At 48.6% G+C, this 10,287-nt stretch overlaps 1 pseudogene; it reads right to left on the reverse strand.

The window, feature by feature from the left end:
* Window positions 1–4,307: 4,307 nt before the first annotated feature.
* Window positions 4,308–4,959, reverse strand: LOC129557253 (large ribosomal subunit protein uL1 pseudogene; annotated as a pseudogene).
* Window positions 4,960–10,287: the final 5,328 nt, after the last annotated feature.

A 10,287-nucleotide genomic window follows, 5' to 3' on the forward strand; every position in this document is an offset into this window, starting at 1 on the left:
GGGCTCCCCATCAGGCCACCCCCCAGTTGCTTTACCTGGACGCAGCTCAGCCAGGATCCCACAGCTGCCTCTGCTCTGCTTCCAGAGGCGCTGGGAGGACTGACGGGGAGCTCTGGCAAGTCAGGAAGGGAAAAAAAAAAAAAAGCCTTCTGGTGACAGTGACGAGGCAGACCCCAGTCCTGGAGTCTCCTTGAGCAACCTTTTCTCCTGAAGAATGAAGAAGCAGGAGTGGACAGACGTGGGGGGAGCTCCCACTGACAAAGACAAGCCCAGAGCTGAGTTCAGATGAGTCCCCTCCTGCAGTCACTGCCCCGTAGGCAGTCACAACTAGGCCACTGGAGGGAATGGCCACACCTGCCATGGGCAGGGGCCTTGGTGCCTCCCAGGGGCTCACAGTGGAAGGTGCTGAGATACGAGACTCAGCACTCCATGGCTGAGATTCTGATTAGAGCGAGTTCTCTCTGTGAACCTCAGGTCTCCTCCTGTGAAGGGGGACAGTTAAGTACCTCCCAGGATGGCTGTGCAGGTAGAAAAATGAGATTCTGTTTGTATTTGGAATCTACGACACCTTTAATAAAGGAGAGTTCTGCACGCTCTTCATCTCTTCCCTTGGAATCAGACCAACTGAATCTGAAACTCCCTAACCCTCACTGTCACAACAGAATGCTTCTAAACCTGCTGCTACACTTAAGGGTGTCGCCACCGAGCACCTGCCCTGCAGCATGGAGCTGCTTTCCCTTCCCTGTGTGAAAAGAGCTCATGGTCAGCCCATGAGGGCTCCTCAGGCAAAGAGGAGGTCATGGTAATTCACCTGCTGCCAGGAAAGACGACAGTGCAGGACAGGGAGCCTGGTCTGCTGTAGTCCATGGGGTCGCAAAGAACTGGACACGACTTACGACTTACTGAATGACAACAGCAGCCTAGGCAGGGAGTGTTTCAATTCTGCATGCCCTTGTGCATCCCTCCTTTCCCAGCTGCAGGTGAATTACACCATGACTTCCTTCTTGGCTGTCCCAAGAAGATCCACAAATATTCCAGAATCCCAGGGTTTGAGCCTAGTGCTGCAAGGATCTTCAGCACTCTCTCGTGTAGCAAGTCTGGGTCTTGCATCGACCTGAGACTGGATGCAAAAGCATTAAAGAAAGCATCTGTTCTGACTGCTAATGGGTACAGGGTTTCTTCTGGGGGCGATGGGAACTGTTCTGGAATTAGATAGTGCTGAAAGCTGATCGCCGAAGAATTGATGCTTTTGAACTGTGGTGCTGGAGAAGACTCTTGAGGGTCCCTTGGACTGCAAGGAGATCCAACCAGTCCATTCTAGAGGAGATCAATCCTGGGTGTTCATTGGAAGGACTGATGCTAAAGCTGAAACTCCAATACTATGGCCACCTCATGCGATGAGTTGACTCACTGGAAAAGAGTCTGATGCTAGCAGGGATTCGGGGTGGGAGGAGAAGGGGACGACAGAGAATGAGATGGCTGGATGGCATCACCGACTCGATGGACATGAGTTTGAGTGAACTCCGGGAGTTGGTGATGAACAGGGAGGCCTGGCGTGCTGTGATTCATGGGGTCGCAAAGAGTCGGACACGACTGAGCGAGTGAACTGAACTGAACTGATGTTGTACAACATAGTGAATATATTAAAACCTCCACTGAATTGTGTGCCTTAAAACAGTGAATTTTATGTTATATGAATATTTCAATTTTTTAAAAAAACAGCAAGTAAGAGAACAAGCAAGCAACATCTGCCCCAGGTTATGAGCAACAAGTTCTAAGAATAAGGCATCCATTCATCTGTATAGAAGGGCCCAGGAAACTGGCATATACACAGTTTTCCACTTAGGTTTCTATTGCCCAAATCTTACACTTCGTTACGATAGGGCAAAGCCACCACTATGAGCTCTGAGAAATCAGTATGGCATGTGATCAGTTTTGCATCCTGATGTATGCTGGGGCCTGGAGCTTGATTTTACACATGCTGTGGCAGATGTTGCTGGTGGCCTACCCAAAACCCATTTCCCTGTTCTTCCTTACTACACAGTACCCCTGGTTTTATTCTAGGTGGCAAAGTGCTCAACTAAAAGCTTACCTTTCCCAGCCTTCCTTGTGGCCAAGGGTAGCCAATGAGAATCTATCTGTCAGTCATTGGGTGGAGCTTCCAGGGAAAACTCTTTTAAGGGGAACAATTCAACTAGAAGAGGCCTCTTCTTTACCCTACTGCCTGCCTTCCTGGAACACAAATGTGATGAGTGGAGCTTCAGCAGCTATCTTGGATCATGAGATGGCTTTGAGGATGAAAGCCATGCTGAACTAAAGATGATGGAGCATCAAAACAGAAGGATTCTGGGTCCTGGATGACTCTGGGCTGCCATACCAATCCTGGATTTCCAGTTTCTAACTTTTTAAAAGAAAAACTCAGATATTTATTTCAAATGACGGGATTCGGTTTGCTCTTTGTTCCTAACAAGCCACACCAAAGTCAGAGAACTTGTTAAACAACAAACCACTTATTTGGTTCTGATCCTGTAGTTTGGTTACTTAGGCTGGGAGGAGCAGGGCACTCTTGGTCTCAGGTGCCCTCGTGACTCTGCAGTTGGCTATAGATTGGCTGGTTGTTGGCTGGGGGCACCTTTTCTCCCAAGTGTCTTATCCTTCCTGTGTCTCTCTCATCCCCTGAGCAGGCTGGTCTGGCATGGTCTGGGGTGCAAGTTCAAGTGAGTATATCCCAGCCAGGCAAGCACCAAGCAGAAGCGTGTAGAATTCCTGGGAGTTTACCTAAGCCTGATGCTGGCACTCCCTTTGCTTTGGCTGCATGTGTGTGCTCAGTCACATCTAACTCTTTGTGACCCCATGGGCAGCAGCCCGCCAGGCTCTTCTGTCCATGAACTTTTGCAGAATACTAGAGTGGGTTGCCATGTCCTCCTACAGGGGATCTTCCTGACCTGGGTATTGAACTCGTGTCTCTTTTGTTTCCTGCATTAGCAAATGGATTCTTTACTTCTGGGCCACCTGGGACTGTCATAAGGCCAGTCCGGAGCCAGGTTGGGTGAAGACCCCCAAGGTCAGAGGACAAAGGGGTGGCTATACAGAGGCTGTTCACTGGAACCATTGCTAACTTTAACCACCACATTTTGTTTCAGCCACTTTCTTGGGTTTTCTGCTACCTGCAGTTGAAAAACATCTTCCACGGTCTTGTTACTTTTGAGCATCTTCCTATTCCCAGAGTGTTGGGTGGCCAAACACTCTTCTTCCCTTGAAGTGGAGGGAAAGAAAAAGCAAGAGTGAAAAGTCACTTAACTTCTCTGCCTTTTTCTTTGCTTCTTTACCAAATGGAAGAATCGAATTGAATGAACTGGAAGTTCCCCTTGGGTTGAATGAAGTTGCATTTTGTGGGGGGCCGTTTCCTGCACCACCTGGAGGGGAGGGCAGGAATGAGCCCAGAGGAGTTCATGGTCACAGTTGTGGCTGTGTATGTAGGGGGAGTGTGTGTGTGTGAGGACCTTGCCTCTGGGAAGAGCAGGAGCCAAGCAGCAGGGATGCGAAGTTGTGAGTGCAGCTTGGGTGCTCAGGGTCACTTAAAGGGTCTCTCCTCCACACTCGGTGGCTGAATCACGGCTCCTTGAGGCCCACGGGCTTCCCTTGGAGGTGGGACTTGGTGCATCAAGCTGTCCTCTGCTCTTCTGAATGACAACACCCACTTGCTCAAATCATTGGAGCAGAAAGGTCACCTCTGCCCATACCAGCTCCCCATCCTCTTGTAATCAAAGGGCCCAAGCCAGGTGGCTACAAGCTTTAGAGCCATTCAGTTCTTTTTTTTTTTAATTTTAATTTCATATTGGAGTACGTGCTAAATTGCTTCAGTTGTGTTTGACTCTTCATGACCCTATGGACTGTAGCCCGCCAAGCTCCTCTGTCTATAGGATATTTTTTCCAGGCAAGAATACTGCAGTCAGGGGATCTTCCTGCCCCGGAATTGAACCCCACTCTCCTGCATTGATGGGTGGATCCTTTACTACAGCACCCCTGGGAAGCCCATATTGGAGTATAGTTGATTAAGAATGTTGTGTCAGTTTCTGGTGTACAACAGTGATCCACGTATGCTGCTGTTGCTAAGTCGCTTCAGTCGTGTCCAACTCTGTGTGACCCCATGGACAGCAGCCCACCAGGCTCCTCTGTCCACGGAATTCTCCAGGTGAGAATACTGGAGTGGGTTTCTATTTCCTTCTCCATACATATCCATATATCTATTCTTCCCGCCCCCCCTTTTTTTTTTGATGGTTGAGTATGGTTTATTAAGTTGTGCCTTAGTACAGACGCTGTGGCTTGCCCATGGTTCTCTTCTTAATGTACAAGGCCCTGACGTTCTGCCAGTTTTTATTGAGCAATGACACCAGGAAGTTGACAGCTAAGTGGATGTTGTACACAAGCTCATCATCTGTCATCTTCACGTGGCCAACAGCCACTGCCCGACACAGCACCTTCTTCATCTGGAACTTGATCGTGGACTTCATCAACTTTGGCCACCATGTTCTCATTGTGGGTCAGCAAGGAAGGGAACTTGCCAGCCTTGTTCAGGCCTGGGCCCAGGATTTGTGGGATCTGCTTGATCAGAGACTCTGAAGCCAAAAAGGCATCATATTTCTTGGCCAGCTTCTTGACCAGTTTCTTATTCTTGTTGAGTTTCCACAGCACCTCGATGTCCATGTGGGGGATATCCACAGCCTTGGCCTCATCACGATGCTGCTGGTCCCCTAAGACACATACAGAGAACTTGGGGCGAGGAGTGGACTTAAGCCTGACGGTGCCCGAGAAGTGTTTGTCCTTCTGAGGGTCATAGTTCTTCAGGCTGATCTGAAGCTCCACCGTCTCCAAAAACTTCCAGCGCTTGTGCTGGTTCCCGTGCAGGACTTCCCGCACCGCCTCGTAGAGGGTGTCAGGGGAGACTTTGCTGCTCATGGATCCCCACGTGGCAATAACTGGAAAAGAGCTCTATTCTTCATTCACTTCTAACAGATAAGCCTGGAGGCAGATTTAGGAGCTCTTAAAACAATCACTGGCGAATCTCAGTCGAGGGAGCTGCAGGAGGAGGCAGGCAGGCAGGACTGGGCTCCCACCATGAACTCCTCCACCCTCCACCCACCCAGGACTGGTCTCTCTCCAAGGAAAGAGTCTCTCATCATCAGGGATTTGGTTGCTGGGAATTTAGTGATTAATTACGGCACCTACCACCAACCGGTCTCCTTAGTAACCACACTAGCAGGGTCCCAGACGGAGAAGCTGTTTCGTATTTTCGAAGAGGGCAAACCCTCTCCACACTGTCAAACTCCTTCAACCAAAATACAAATGGATTTTGAAAATCAAGAAACTCTCCTGTCTCTCTCCAGCCTCCTTTTCCCAGCAGTGGGATTTGAGGGTTTTGCAGGGAAAGCTGAGTGGTAGTGATTGTTTTAAATGAAGAGTTAGGGGACTTCCCTGGTGGTTCAGTGGCTAAGGCGCTATGCTTCCAATGCAGGGGAGCTCGGTTCGATCCCTGGTTGGGGAACTAGATCCCACCTGCCATAAAGAAGATCAGAAATCCTGCAACTAAAATCTGGCACAGTCAAATAAAATAAATAAATAAATGAAGAGTTAGGCAAATCCAGTTTCAAGGCAAAATAGCCCATTGTTGTGGTCTTACAATCCAGAGCATCCGGCCAAGAGCTGTGACTGGAGAGCCAAAGGGAGGTGAACTCAGGTGTCCCACCCTCGAGAAGCTAGCCTTGGGGACAGGCCACACTCTGGTGGCTTAGAAATGAGAGAATGAAGAAGTACATAATCTGGGGCTAACTGAAGGTCTGCCGGGAAGTGAGAGAGCCGTTCGGGTGAGCAGGAAGAGATGGGATATATTTTCTTACATTGTGAATGAAATGTTAAGATACTGAAGGTCAACAGCAGGTTCTGAGTGGGTCGAAAGGGGCAGGCGGGCTTCATTCTGGGCAAGTGTCAGGATTATGGGATTATATAGGGCGGCTTGAGCGGCTAAGACAAAGCACCACAGCCCGAGCGGCTGAACAACAGACACTCGCTTTCTCACTGTCCAGAGGCTGGCTGGCTGGCTTAAGAGGATCCTCCGGAGGCCTCTCTCCTCTGTCTTCTCCTCCCTGTCTTCACGTGGTCTGGTCTCTCTGTGTTCTGTATCTTCATCCCTTCTTAGAAGGACACCCGTCACAGGGGATCGGGGCCCACCCTGATCATTTTATTTAACCTCAGTCACCTCCCCTAGACTCCATCTTCAAACAGTCACATTCCGAGGTCCTGCGGGTGAGCACTTCACAGACGAATTTGGTGTGTGGGGGAGGGCATGTGTATTAATAACGGGGGGAAAGTGATACTGCGCCCATCAGATAAGGGGGATGAAACCCCAGAAAGGGAACTAAAGGTCATGGAGGGCCACTGGGTGACTGCTGTGCACAGTGGGTTCCATCCTCCCCTTGGGTTACCCAGGCCCTGGTGGCCCCAGACACCAAGCTGGCAGCGGATCTGACAGTCCTCCTTTGCTGTATCTTGGTGTGCCTGGTACCTGTGCAGTTCTCAGGGCCATGTCTTAGAGTCCCATCCCCATGAGGAGGTGTATCCTGAAACTTGGAATGTGGTGATCTTGGAAATCTAAGGCATGGCATGCCATGCTCAGGAGGAAGAAGGCCTCCAGGCACGTCACAGGCTCCAGATCACCGGCCCTGAGTTTTGTCAGATGGTGGGTTAGCATATGAATACTGGGGCTGGGGCGGAGGTTCTCATATACTTATGTTCCATCACTTTCTATAAATAAATGCTACAAAACCCCCTGGAGCTGCTGCTCAGACAGCCTCATCCAACTCTCTGCAGCCTCATGGACTGTAGCCCATCAGGCTCCTCTGTCCGTGGGATTTCCCAGGCAAGAGTACTGGAATGGGTTGCCATTTTCTTCTCCAGGTCTGAAGCTGGTCCCTCTGTTAAATTTGGCACAAGTTATTTACTTATTAATAAATAATAAAGATGGCTTATTGTAATTTAATATGATATATAATGTATTATTTATTATAATAATAATAAGATGGCTGCGGTGCATCTTAGTTGCGGGCATGTGAACTCTTAGTTGTGATGTGTGGGATCTAATTTCCCAGCCAGGGTTTGAACCCTGGCCCCCTGCTTTGGGAGTTCAGAATCTCAGCCACTGGACTACCAAGGAAGTCCCAAATTAGTCTCAAGGTGCAAAGGTAAGCTCATTGCCTTTACCCACAGGCGGAGGCCCTTAGGTCTCAGCCCAATTGCCATATTTTCATTGCCTTCAGGACTTCTCACTCACGTCACCCCGATACCCACAGGGACGCTGTCCTATCCCCTCGAACGCAGCCTGCCCACACTGCCAGCATCACAGCCTCCTCATCACAGCTGCTCAGCTCTCTCACCTGAGTGTTTCCCTCCTCTCGCTTTCCCTAGCCTCTGTATTCAGGGAGTTATCAAGTGTCATCATTTCATCTTTATTGCCATTTGGCAGAGCTCCCAGCACCCCCACCCCTTCAATCTGTCCTGTACACAGCACCTTGCCCAATATTTTTAATTTTAATTAATTTTTAAAATTAGTTTCTTTAATTGAAGTGCAGTTGATTTACAAGGTTGTGTTAATTTCTGCTGTACAGTAACATGATTCAGTTATACATATATATACATACACATTCTTTTCCATTATGATTCATCATAGGATATCAGATATAGGTCCCTGGGCTATACGCTAGGAAATTGTCTGTTATCCATTTGACATATAAATGTTTACATCTGCTCACCTCACCCCCGACTCCATCCCTCCCCAAGCCCCCTCCTCCTTGGCAACCACCAGTCTGTTTTCTATGTCCGTGATTCTGGTTCTGTGCCCAACGTTTTCTTTACTTTTATGCAGCGGGTCCTTCGTTATCCATTTAAAGTAACTAAGCGTGTTACTCCGTGTGTACATGTCCATCCCAAACTCCCTAATTATCCCTTTACCCCATCCTCCCCCCTACGCCGGTGTGCCTGATAATGCCATTTTCACTTTGCTTCACTATCTTACTCCAAAATCCTTTACATCCAAAATTTAAAGCCGATGGATGATAACAGTCTGAAGCAGTGGGGGCACTGCAAGGCCCATTGAGTGTAAACTCCAAAGATCGGAGTTTGAGTCCCAGCTTTGCCCCTACCCTGACATGTGACTCTGGCTGGATCTCTCCTGCTTCCAGGACTTTGTCCACTTATTCTTTAAAATGGGTCTAGTAACACCTAACATGGTATAACATTTATTCCGTCAATGTAATGGAAGGGGCTTTGAAAATGCTAAGGTGTCACACAAATACTTGTTGTTTTAGTGGTGTCCAACTCTTTTGCGACCCCACGGACTGTAGTCCACCAGGCTCCTCTCTCCATGGGATTTCCCAGGCAAAAGTACTGGAATGGGTTGCCATTACCTTCTCCAGGGGATCTTCCTGACCCTGGGATTGAATCTGTGCCTCCTGCATTGTCAGGCAGATTCTTAACCACTGAGCCACCAGGGAAAGGGAAAGTGAAAGAGGCTCAGTCGTGTCTGACTCTTTGCAACCCCATGGACTATAACCTACCAGGCTGTTCTGTCCATGGAATCCTCCAGACCAGAAAACTGGAGTGGGTAACCTTTCCCTTCTCCAGGGGATTTTCCTGACCGAGGGATTGAACCCAGGTCTCCCACATTGCAGGCGGTTCTTTACTGTCTGAGCTACCTGGGAGCCACCACATAAATACTAGACATATAAATGCCTCTCAAGCTCATCTCAAATACAACCACATCTTAGAACTAATTAAAGTGTTAGTCACTCAGTCGTGTCCGACTCTTTGCAACCCCATTGACTGTAGCCTGCCAGGCTCCTCCATCCATGGGATTTTCCAGTCAGGAATACTGGAATGGGTTGCCAGTTCCTTCTCCAGGGGATCTTTCAGACCCAGGGATCGAACCCAGGTCTCCAGCATTGCAGGCAGATGTTTTACCATTTGAGCTACTAGGGAAGCCTTACAACGAATTAAAAGTTGCTCTTTTCCTTTCCTGAGCTTCCAGAACCTTTTCCAGGACAATTGCTTGTAGTCAGATCTGCAGTTTGCGTTGCCTGGTGCGCCCCCTGCTGTTCCCTGCCAGTTTCACATCTTGCCCGTCTAGGATGGCAAACTACTTGCGTGCTCAGTTGCTCAATTGTGTCAGACTCTATTTGGACCCATGGACTGTAGCCTGTCAGGTTCCTCTGTCCGTGGGATTTTCTAGACAAAAATATTGGATCAGGCTGTGATTTCCTATTCCAGGGGATCTTCCCCCGGCCCAGGGACTGAACCTGAGTCTCTTGCATCTCTTGCATTGGCAGGCATTCTTTACCTCTAGCACCACCTGGGAGGGCTTTCCAGATAGCTCAGTTGGTAAAGAATCTGCCTGCAATGCAGGAGACCCTGGTTTGATTCATGGGTCAGGAAGATCTGCTGGAGAAGGGAAAGGCTACCCACTCCAGTGTTCTGGCCTGGAGAATTCTATGGACTGTATAGTCCATGGGGTTGCAAAGAGTCAGACACGACTGAGTGACTTTCACTTCACTTTACCACCTGGGAAGCACATAAACCACCTGAGGGATGCATTATATTTTCTCCTGTTCTTCTTCAACTAAGCACAGTGCAAAGCACTGTGAAGTCAACGAATCTCATGTATATCAATTGAACATCAGATATTTCATTCACACAAGGCACAGATTAATAGGTAAAAGATTCAATGAGCTATAATAAAAATCCATGCACTCAAGAGCTCACAGTCTGGCTTGGAAGACGAGTTGTAGGAGTGGAAAAGGGTTTGTAGAACTGTTCCAAAAGATACATTGGTGTGTGAAGGTGATGCATCCCCTCCCACTTGGGTGGTGGGAAAGGCTTGGCTGAAAGGGAAGCTTTTGATCTGAGTCTTGGAGGATAGGTGAGATCCGGATAGATGTATATGCCAAAGGTGGATTACAGTGCACAGGCCAGGTGACCTGGAATCAGGAGGCTTGGCAGAAGAGGGTGATCGGACAGAAAGTTGGACCAGCCAGCTGGGTGAGACAGTGGCAGGCCTGGAATGGTAGCCTCAATGATTTGTACTCTGTCTTGGCGATTGGAAGACTTGGAGACTTTTTGCTCAGGGGGTGATAGACTGAGGGCAGTCTTTGGAGTGTTAAGGGAGGGTTAACACTAATTACTTACTTTTTAAATAATTTTATTTATTTATGTTTGGCTGTGCTGGGTCTTAATCACTTC

Source organism: Moschus berezovskii, chromosome 7, assembly GCF_049115385.1.
Source record: "Moschus berezovskii isolate FMDL1 chromosome 7, NW_MosBer_1.0, whole genome shotgun sequence".
Classification (NCBI taxonomy): domain Eukaryota; kingdom Metazoa; phylum Chordata; class Mammalia; order Artiodactyla; family Moschidae; genus Moschus; species Moschus berezovskii.